Source organism: Artemia sp. Qi Xiang Cuo, chromosome 3, assembly GCF_049724085.1.
Source record: "Artemia sp. Qi Xiang Cuo chromosome 3, ASM4972408v1, whole genome shotgun sequence".
NCBI lineage: Eukaryota > Metazoa > Arthropoda > Branchiopoda > Anostraca > Artemiidae > Artemia > Artemia sp. Qi Xiang Cuo.
Genome location: NC_142796.1, coordinates 27,188,596 through 27,200,394, shown reverse-complemented (window position 1 = coordinate 27,200,394; position 11,799 = coordinate 27,188,596). Strand labels below are relative to the sequence as shown.

Genomic DNA, 11,799 nt, shown 5'->3' with positions numbered 1-11,799 from the left:
CCCCCATCCAAGTTTCTAAGGTTTTTGATTGTATACAAAGAGGTAAAAAATAATACTGGTAAAAAATAATACTAATACATAAAACACAATACAATGTTCTTTGCTTGGTAAACGTTGCTACATTGACTTTGATTGCGTAGCTTTACATAAGTGTTATGAATTTTCATCATTAAAGGGCATTTTGAGGCAGAAGAAAATAACATGACTCAAACTTTAAAACTTAAGATCTTCTTTTTTATATTATATTAGTAATTTCTAAGACAGTAATTTTTTTTCAGAAATAAATTCCACTATTTCTACATTGAATGAGGCGACAAATTGAGATTAAGAAATCATTAACTTTTGCTTCTAACTCAATAGTATTTTCTTTCTTTTTAAAGTTCATTATATCTCCAAGAAGACGATCTTTCCTTTTTGATGTTTAATATTTTGCGCAAAATATTTGTATTCAATATATTATTGTGTAAAATAAATTACCTGCATCTGCAGCGGGAGACCTTTCTTGAAGCTTCCCTACTTTATGCAACCGATCACAAACATGTAAATAACAGCCACCATTACCCTTGATGCCAATGTCATGAACAAATGACTCAAGTGAACTTGAGGAAGATAATATGCCCCAATCATTTTCTACAGTGCTTTGATATACTTCTCCAAGAAAAACTGATCCTAATCCACATAGTCCCCAGGATTCTGCAAGCTCTATGAATCCAGCCTTAAAAATAAAAAAATTAAGACAAATCATATACACAGCATCACAATAAAAAAAAAGGCAGAATCATCACCTTATCAGATTCACTTAAATGTATTCTAATGATGATAGACTTTAGACACGTTTAACTGTCAGATGCAGATTTGCGTGGAAGGATCCTCTTATTTCTTTGTCATCATCAACAACTCTAATTTGCTTAAAGAAAGCTCGACACTTCAAAGCAAAACGAAAAAAAAATAGATATAAACACGGTCTTTTAAAGATTCATACACATAATTATTCTCTGGTCCTATTAATAAATTTTAGCGTTTTGAAACAAATGCTGATAGCGAGAAAAGGGGTTATAAGCAAACCTCATCCGGACAATAGCACTGAATTAAGATATCATCAATTCAAAATTTATTATTTCTTTGAAAATCAGCAGCAGTTCTTACAAACGAATTTAAAAATAACACGATTCAAAAGAAATATAGAATATCCTGGATTAAAATGAGAAATCGAAATTCCTTCATAAATTAAAAAGAGACAATTGAAAAAAAAAATTTACAGCTATGATCTTCCTCACGAATAAAAACAATCTAGAAAAACATATCTTCCCTTTGACAGAAAAAGAAATTTTCAAGTATACCAGCCAACAGAATATAGACGCGAACGTTCTAAAGTGATGTGTGCTTTAGCGAAACTAGAGCCTCGCATTTCCGATGGGTTTTGCTGGGGGAGGGGGGACTTTAATAATAACCTGATGAAAAGTATAAAATCCACTTGTGGCTTCAGTTCTTAGCCCAATACCAAATGGAAACGCCCTTCTACCTAAGTCTGTTGACTTTACGTATATACACCTCCCCGGATCAATAAATAACAAATGACGCTCACACCTTTTAGAGGATACGCGAGGGGGTTAACCGCCCTCTTGTTTTCGGTGGCTCTTATTACTAACCTTGATTAGCTTTGTGATATTATTTTGTTGTTGTTGATATCATGACAAGCACAAAAATAACACTGCTCGAAAGGCAAAATGTTCAGTAATGTGCAAAAGACGCTCTGGCCTATAGAGAAGTTTCGGGGGGTGGTAACCGTACTCTTGTTTGTGGTTATTTCTGTTTGTGTAAGCTAGATTTGATTCTTCATTTTAATTTCTGTTCATTTTAGAATTCTTCTATTCATCCACAGCAAAGTCTGCTATCTTCGTCTGAAGTGATTCTTCATTTTAGTTACTGTTCCTTTTGGGTTCTATTTATTCGTTCATGGTAATTTTTAGTTTTAATAATTTTTTAGTTTTAGGTTTTAATACGGGTCTCTAATTTTCTTTAAAAAAAACTTTTTTGGGAGTACGTTTTTTTTAAAAATTAATAAGTTGAAAGAATTGGTTTATTGAATTAGTACTTCTACAGCACTTTACAAATTTCCACAGCTTTGCAGCAGAAAATTCAAATTTTTTTTGTTGAACAGTGCATTGACTCTTATATTTCCAACTGAGCATTTTTTTTTTTTTTTTTTTTTTTTTTTTTTTTTTTTTTTTTTGCATAAAAAGTGACACTACCTTGAGGTGGTCAGGTTTTTAAATTAAGCATGAAAATGGTTTGAATTTAGTGGTAAAAACAAAGCTCTGGCAAATATTGACCAATCTTCTTGCTGACCTACCCACTGAAGAAGGTAGACTTGTGTCCTTTCACTATTATCAACCTTTAAAGTGCTCTAACGTGATTCACACCTTCTGAAAACAACCATACAAAACTTGAGAATTCAGAGGCGGAGTGTCTTTGGGAAAGAATGGATTCAGTCTTATTTCAGAGTTCAGAGCAAACACATCTAAAATCTAAAATCGGATAACTTATGAACATTATTAAATCAGTGAATTTCGTAACAACAATTGGCTTGGGATTATAGTGACGTATAATCCCGTCCTATGTGTATCAATTAATTCGTTGGTGACAGACTTTTGGCGAAAAGTGGATGTTTTCCTTGAAGCTTTTTGGTGAATTTGAGATTGGATAATTACTGATTGAATATTTACTTTTCGTGAACTGGGATGTCAGAAAACGGTGGTGAAGCTTAGCAGGTTCCATGGATCACTGGGCCAGCTTTCCATAGTGTTGACAGCCACTGCAGCCATGGGCCTGCCCACGTAAAGATAAATCTTTTTCCTGCCTTTCTTCTTTTCCTTTTTCCCGCCTTTTCTTCGAAGCCGTGATGCCCTTGTTTCAGGATGATGACCTTGCCCTGGCAAGCTTTGCGAGATGTCCTTTATGGCCAGTCAGAATTCTCCGTTCTGTCGCAGATAAATCTGGTCAATTTAAGTACCAAGTATTTTGTTACGGATCGCATGAAGTTGAAATGGTTTTCGAACAAAATTAAAAAAAATTCTAATCAAACAAAACCGAAGCTATGAAAAAAGTTGGAAAGGGAGTTAAAGGCGCTTTTGAGGAACTCGCTCTCAGCCCGCTTGTTTATAAAAATTCGGCTACAAGTTCAGATACTTTTGGGCTTATTGAGCGAACTCTTAAAGATGTAACAGTAACAAAAGAAAATATGAAACAGGCTATTGCGCAGAAAGTTAACGAAGCATTTAAAATTCACCCCTCGACCGCACCATCCACTGCTGAAATTCAAAAGATAAATGGAGTAGTTCACGATGCGATTATATTGGAATTTACACTGAGATTTGACAGGATTGAAAGAGACCTGAAAATATGTCAAAATCAACTGGAATTACTTAAAAATCGAGTTGCTAGAGTTGAAGCCAAGCTCGATGATAATGACCAAGAGTTGAGACTGGATACATTACCGTTCAATGGTGTCAAGCAACCCCCCGGTGTTGAAGTAAAAGATGCAACAATGAATATTATACGCAATAAGATGACGTTCTCAGGTCTTGCTGATAGTGATGTTATATCTGTGCATAGGTTTCGGCTGAACTCTGATGATAGCCGCTCTGATAAAATTGCTCCTGTTTTAGTGAAGTTTAAAGACCGCCACACAGCTGTGTAAGTTTTTGCTTGCAAAAAACCTTGTGAACACGAAGATTTTTGTGGCGGAGAACCTAACAAAGAAAAAAAGAGAATTGTTGAATGCTGCAAGGGAAAAATACGGCAATAAGCTCGTGTGGTCTAAACAAGGTCAGATTTATGTCCTTCCAATGAATGCAACTTCTGCTGGTAGACTTTCGTCTCTGAATGATATATTCGATCGTGATTGAGTGTCCTGTTTTTTTTTTGTTTTTTTTTTTTGAGTCTTTCTATGTGTTTATTTATTCTTATTATTATTATTATTATTATTCAATTATTCATATTTCTTTTTTTCCAGTTTATGTATGGGTTTTATCCCTAATGAAGAAAACAAGATCGTGGCTTTTTATTTTACTTTCTTATTATGGTTAGTCTACTCCCAATACCTCGGTTAGAGTTGCTTGAAAAAAAATTCGCTCTCAGTTGATGATGTTTTATCACATCACTTAGGTCTCCATTTTCAACATCGAGTTGATGAATGCCCAAAGCCACTCCGTCCTAGCCGCTACGTTCGTTTTGAAGAGCTTGGTCAAATTAAAAAAGAGATGTATAGTTTGTGTGTTGCTCAATGGAATTGCCACATAACCTCGGCTTTTGAAGAAATTGTTCAGTTTTTAAGTAATATTGATAGTGTGATTGATGTTTTAGGAATTTGTGAATCTTCTTGAGTATGCATAGTCTTCTCTCTTCCTACTCTTTTCCAGGTGACCAACTGATATCAAAGTCGTAGTATCAATGGGGCCCGGGGGACTTGCATTTTCGATAAGAGATGGATTCTATTTTAAGGAAAGGGAGGATCTTTATTTATGGAATGAAGGTAAGATTGAATTTTTTTCTATTGAGATTGAAATAGATAAAGGTAAAAATTCAATTGATTGTCTTGTTTAAAGAGCCCCTGGTGCTCATCTGGAGGAATTTTTTCAGGAGTTTGATCTGTTTCTAAGTAGGGCCCAGTTTAGTCAATCAGAGTGCGTTATTCTGGGTGATTTTAACTTTGATGTATTGAATTTAAATAGTGTTAATTTAGAATTTTTAAATCTTGGATTATCTCATGATTTGTACCCAGTGAATCTGAATCCTTCCCGTATCACTGCTCAGTCGGCAACATTAAATGATAACATACTTGTTTCTTCGAATCTATTGAGGCAAGTATTCTGTGATAATTTTCTTCAACCTGCTTCTGACCAGCTCCCGGTTATCTGTATGATAAATAATACTAAAACTTAGGTTAAAAACCCAATAAAAAAAGTTTATAGAGAAATGAGAGATGACAACTTGAGAAATCTGAAAGAGAAAGTTAGTACTATAGCATGGGATGAAGTTAGCGAAGAGCAAAATGCAACTACAGCATTCGACAGGTTTATGAATATTCTCTTACCGGTATATGAGGTGTCTTGTCCTCTGAGGAAAACGAGGAAAAAGAAAAATGAGCGAAGAAAGCCATGGGTGACCACAGAATTGCTTGAAATGATGGAAATGTGAAATCAGCTTTTTGAAAAACATTTACAGAGCCTGGAAAATGTGATTTTATTTGAAGAATTTAAGCGAGTGAGAAACAAAGTTAACTAGACCCCGCCGGTAAGACGCCGGCGGCGCGCCTCCGGCAAGATGTCGGCGGCGCGCTGCCGGCGCGATCAATGTTGACCGCAAACATTAATGTTTTCATCAGTCTTTCTCAAATCACAGCTTGAATTTACAACAGATTCGAGCCTATTCATGAGTTCAAAAATTCACAAGTCGCTGACTGGAAACTGGTCTTCTTCGTTATTCATCAAGAGAAGTAGAAATCTGGTAGAAGCGAAATGGCTGTGGCGTTTCAGAACCCTTGCATAATACGAGTAGTTGAAGTATCTATTAGCTATGTATTCTTAACATAAATAATTATCAAAATTAGTAGTTTATTTCATCAAGCATTACTGCATATAAAACTTCAAATACTGCATCACAAAATTCGTCAGTTATCTGGGTAAAAACTTTGAATGTAACTTTGAACTTAGAAGCTTAATTTTTTCATAATGCTCTTTGCCTATATCTGTTTCGTCACCTTTAAAACAGTTGAAATGCGCGACTTTGATATTGATTGTTTTTTTTTTTCTCTTTTGGATTCCTAAGAAGCCTTCTTGTATTAAAAACTGGTTTTTAATTACAATTTAAAAAAATGCATTTTAAAGTTTTTTTGGCTTCTTTATAGAATATATGTCATGTAGGCTAAGGCTGACTGCTGCTTTTTTATCGCTTTTGGCTGCTCTTTTGGATATTATTCATTTTTTGTTTTGGGGATTCATTCCAAATTATAAACTGATAAATACCTAATATCAGTCAAATTATAAACTGTATCTAAAAGGAGTAAATTTATCAAATAGAAAAATACATGATGAACACCTCAAATGAGAAAGATTCAATTACAATGACACAAAAAACACTTAATAGTTTATTGGCTATGAAGAAAAATGAAGTGCCAGCTATTTTCTTTGGTAAAAAAATGAAAAGCTAATTCGTGTTAAATGTAACTAAATGAAATGACATGCAGACTGAAGCAGCTCCAGGAAGATATTAAAATGTTCATCCTAGTTCGTCACTTTTAATCCAACCAAAATGTTGGGACACTTAGCATCAGTTATTGAGTTTAAGCTTTGATTTCCAAATGCTCACAAGAATTACCAAATTTAAGAAAGTCGCAACAATAAGTCACCTGTGGTCAAAATACTTAGACTCCTCTTTGATCCCCACCCAGGCTCAAAGCTTCTGCTATGGTCATTTCCATGAAAATTATCCAAAGAGTTTCTTTTTAAAATAGCTTTCAAGCGTATTTAGGGGTATTTGGACTTTTTTGCTTTTCATCAAAGTAGAAATGGGGGTACCAGCCCGACCCCTCACCCCTGCTGCCACCTACAACTTTTTTTAACACCATATATTGGCACGAGAACCACGTGGTTTATGGTTTTTGTCAATGAGAATTTGAAAAACAGGAATTTTGTCACATTTATGTATGTTTTCTTGGATTGTTTTGTGTGTTGGTCGATTTATTTGATGTTTTTCATGGATGTTTAATGGTTTTTGTCAGTGAGAATTTGAAAAACAGGAACTTTGTCACATTTATGGATGTCAACAGCAATTCATGTCTGTTTTATGGTTTTCTCAGTGAGAATGAAAAACAGGAATTTTCTCACTTGAAAAAGCATGAATTTTCTCACATTTATGGTTGTTTTCATGGATGGTTATGTGTGTTGTTCGATTTATTTGATGTTTTTCTCGGATATCAACATCAAATTTTGGATGTTTTATGGTTTTTGTCAGTGAGAATTTGAAAAATAGGAACTTTCTCACATTTTTGTCTGTTTTCATGGGTTGTTAAGTGAATTGTTCAAGTTATTTGATGTGTTTCATGTCTGTTTTATGGATGATCCAGAAATAGTATTTGATGTTGTTGTTCAAGCCAAATGTTATGAGTATCCCGGAAACAGTTAGATCACATGTTTCCTTCTCAGCCAATCAGAGGGCTTTGTTTACATAGTAGCGGTGGAGTGAATATAAAGAAAGGATTTTTGCTATAGTTTTATTAGTCTGTGAATAGAATTCAAGGAGTGAGATGAAGAAGAACAGTTTGACTTTACACATTTGGATATATATTTGTGTTGATGGCGATGAGTGGAATGTTTACCCTATTAGACGTTGATAGTGGAATTGATGATAATAGTACAAGAGCACCAAACATTGCGGTGGAAATCACGAAAGGATCACGGCTTTGTCTGGAATGGGATGTAGTATATGCGAGATATGTGATATCCTTGAGAAAATTTAAAATGGAGGATCAATTATATTTTGCCGCTAAAGTTGATATAGCACATGTGAATAGACTTCAATGTGCTTTAAGTGCATTGGTGAAACATATTGAAGACAATAAACAGTATCGTTAATTGTACATGCTCTGTATTATTGATGTTGTTGTTGTAATTATTCAATAAAATTGTTTCGAAATCGAAAATATTCTGATTCTTTTCTGGTTAGGGCTAACGAATCAGGGTCAGTCTAGAGTCAGCAGTCGGAGTGAAAGGACTGAAAAATGAATAAATTTGAGAAAGATAGAATTAGATCAAATCTAGTGTTTATGGAAAAACATTTGATTTTGGATGATGATATTCTCGAGTTATCTCTTAAACGCAGGATAGTCACTGGTCGGGGAACACTTGACAATATAATGAGGAGTGATTCCCGTCCATTGGACTATTGTATGAAGCTTTTAAAACGTGATTCAAATGCTTATAGTCAATTTATTGATATAATAATTGGAACAAAGCAGAATCATATTGTGAATATACTTTTGAAAACCTTGCCACTGGATTCAATGTAGATGGCTCTGCCTTCGAAAGAGGTAACGTCACAGAGCTACTCCTCTCTCCTACCATTTCCCTCTCATTGAATTTATCGAACGAAGAGGATCAGTTTCGTTTTAGCTGTGAGTGAGTTGACATCGGGAACCGAAAAATGTTCTATATATGTCCATTAAGCATGTACACTCTTGGCAGTTGGACTCAATGTGAGCATTGTACAATCATTGATGACTATAGTGAAAAGTGTAAATTATGAAATCCTTGTAAATTACATAGAGGTTATGCAGTACAAATTAAAGGATGTAATTCATGTCTTGAGGAGGTGTGTGACTCTCATCCTAGAGGGCACCTTTGCTCCAATTGTCACAATGATAAATGTGATCAGTGGGAGAATACTTACCCCGCTATAATTGGAAAGAATCCCAAACGTGATTTTAGTTTATTGCTACGAGATTGGTATCGTCGTGGATTTAAATTATTCTGGGAAGAGGAATCTGGTCTACGCTTCAACTGTTGGGGTAACAAGACAATTTGGTTTCTACGTCATCGTTGTGATGACACCACCTACTATGACTATATACCAAGTGATTTTTATTTGGCAGTTACCGAATGTGATTCACCATTTGAAAACATTGTATATGATATTGCCTCAAATAGACAGATTGAAACTCGTGAATTTCAGAATATGAATGCAAACAGTATCATTGACTATACAAAGAGATATGACAAGAGTGAAGTTACATTGTACCGTAGAAAATGTGACCCTGACTTTGCAGTCAATCAATATCAATATACATCGAATCCAAATGAGTTATCGACATTCGTGGTTCACGACACTTGCCTATACATCGAAGATGTAGAAATCTAAAAGTGAAGATTTAAAGACATTGTTGTAGATATATGCATTTTATTAATAAAGAAATTCACTTACAATTTGTAAGCACTTTACTCTTAGGTCACAAAAATCGGTAGCGGTGATGTTCAAAAGGATATTTTCTACGAGAAAGTCGTGGATATGTTGATTTTCAACGTAAATGTGAAGAATCTGCTGGTAAGTATATTCACAACATTGGAAAACACAATATAGTAGTGAATGGAAGCCGCAATTTGTAGTCGTTAGTTCCTATACCCTCTTCCGATTTTGAATAATAGTTTTCCCACTGCTCTCAATATAGTTGCTGATGTGGGGTGTGTAGAATGCATAGGGTAGACCAAGAGGATCAAAAAATTCAATCATCTTCATTGTTTGAAAGATGCAAAGCCAATGACCCGTCAACACAGTCGATGGACTGCTATTAACAATAATCAAGGTATTGTTGACACATTGAATTTTTCCAAGATAGTCCTAGGGCAGACAATAGGATTTGTACTGGGACATGTAGGGGTCCATATTAAATACATTGATTATTTGACTGGTGTTCATGGCGCCAAGTCTAGTAGAACACTGCCTTCGGGAGTGATTTCCCAATAGTTTTCATATTGATTTAGTGAGATTAGTGCAATACTCTCAGCCAATGGGTCGGTAAATGTACACTCTAAGCGCACACTCCCCGTACGTACTATACTCATATCCTGTGTGCCCGACAAATCCAGTACAATGATACCATGTGTTTTAGCAAACATATCTTCGGTTATAACATTTTCAAATAGTTGAGAGTCGTTGTCTAGGGTTTGCATGGTCAATTCATATAATGTTCTATAGGATTTTTCAAAGGATAGATTGTAGAGTGGGATGCCGTTTACTTTGCACACAAGAGATGAAAGTCCAAACATCTCGACGTTATGTGGACATTCTGTCCATGATCCAATTATACTGGCGCTCTTTAGAAATGCCAAAGCCAATTTTGAGGGGATTTCACCATTGATAAAGGATGAATTGGTGAAGGTGCGTGAGCCCATTGCAATATGACACTGATCGGTGATTGTATGAGGAACAAGTAGTTTAATATTGTTGCCATTGGCTCTCAGTTTTTCCACGGCCAAAGCAACAGAACTCATGACCTGTTGTTTGCGTACATGAAGCATTGCCGAGGTGAGGGAGAGACTTACATCAGGATTGGCAGCAAGTTCTTTTCTCAATATGAAATTGGATGGTGCAAGCGTCAATTTTATATCCACTTTAACACTTGGTGTCAGACATTATGGTATATCAAATATTTCATGCTATACTTTTCCAACTAGAATTAATTCACTATTTATAGAATTTTTATGTGCATCTGTAATATCAGTATTAGTAATATATTTATATCAACTGGAGGCGCCTCTAGATTCCTTGCACGAATTGGTTGTCATAAAAATGAATTGCATATAGTTTGTATAATTTGAGAGATTGTTGCTTGTGCTCACCAGCGTGCCATTGATGTAGATACTAATTTGACAAAATAAATTATATAATATACAATTTTCATAGGACATCCCATCGCCCCAAAACGGCATTGTATTATCAGTTTTCCGGACTTTGATTTGCAAATCTATAAATGTTAAAGATATGTCCATAAAGTAGTCTTCATTGGAATAAATTTGAAAGTGGATATTATCGGAGAGGGGTTGTTGTTGATAAAATTGTTCATAGTATCCATGCTTGACACTCACATCAACATTTTCGGCATTGAATAGATTTAATGAGGCGGTGATTGAAGGTTGAGAATTCTTATGCGGTAGGTAGGACATCTTTGGATAAGAAATCTAGTTTCGATCAGACAATTCTATTCTTCCTGGGACTTCTGTTTACAGCACGTGTCGGCTTTTTCCTTATTTTCTTTGACAAGAGTGTTGATGTCTTTCGCTTCCGACCTGAGTGGAGACTGATGAGTGGTGCAGTGTTTCTTGACATTTTGAAGCCTTTACCATTCTGTTTTAATCTCTCGCCAAGGGTTCTCGCACTGGACCTAAGATTTTCCGAAGCACTTTTTTTAAACTCCTTGCCAGAGCCCCAATCGTATAGTGTAGAGGATGCAAAATCTGTCGCAGCCGGTACAAGATATTTTCTAGCCAGTGGTAGTGAAGAGCGAAACAGCTTAGCAAACCAACTGTCAAGACCTTAGCCAGACATTGACGAGCGATCTTTGTAGTAGTCCAGTCCATTGTCCTTTTGTCTTTGGACAAGAGTATTAACATAGCAGTCAATATCAGGGCAAGTGAATACCACTTTTTTATTAGAAATCTTGCTTTTTAACAATGGGTTGAAAATGGCATTTAATCACAGCCAAACCTTTTGAAATTGCTATTGTATCAACCAATTCGGTTCTTAGTGTTAACTGACTGAGTTCCAAATAGCAAGTGTTTACGGGAATATATTGAAGATGCTTTATATTGTAGTGGTAAATATGTTCTTGGTTGGTTTTTCGTTCAAGAACTCGTAGGAGGGGAACATTTGAATTACCAACCCTAGATGTTTCCACAAATGAAGCATAGAGAAATATACAGGTATCTGTGGAGAAGGCAGGTGGATAGTCTGAGAAATTGAAATTAGTTTTTCCGGCACTTTTACCATTGACTATATTGAGCTTAAAACCAAGAACATCCTTTAGATTATCATTGAGAATAGCCTTTTCACTGGAAATAGATGAACTAATGTAGATCTTGCCCTCTTCCTTTGAATAGTTGAAATGAATAGCCCCCTTTTTACGAGCGGAAATTCTTTTATTAATAGAACGACATGAATCATTCCTACAGGTGAGTTCCTCGTATGGTAATTCAATATATGGATAATCCATCCAATTGATTTTTTTAATTTGTTCTTGATCACCTG

The 11,799-nt window shown here is 35.4% G+C and overlaps 1 protein-coding gene across 3 annotated transcripts in view; it reads right to left on the bottom strand.

Annotated features, from left to right (window-relative positions):
* Positions 1-582: 582 nt before the first annotated feature.
* LOC148953946 (brefeldin A-inhibited guanine nucleotide-exchange protein 3-like) overlaps positions 583-11,799 on the bottom strand; it is a 143,256-nt gene continuing 132,039 nt past the window's right edge. For 2 of the 3 annotated variants that reach the window (XM_089086859.1, XM_089086860.1), the window contains exon 14: positions 583-715. The gene's annotated coding sequence lies outside the window, so the exon portion shown is untranslated. Of the gene's footprint in view, positions 716-5,110; positions 5,230-11,799 lie in introns of those variants that run through there. The other variant, XM_089086861.1, reaches the window with a different exon arrangement.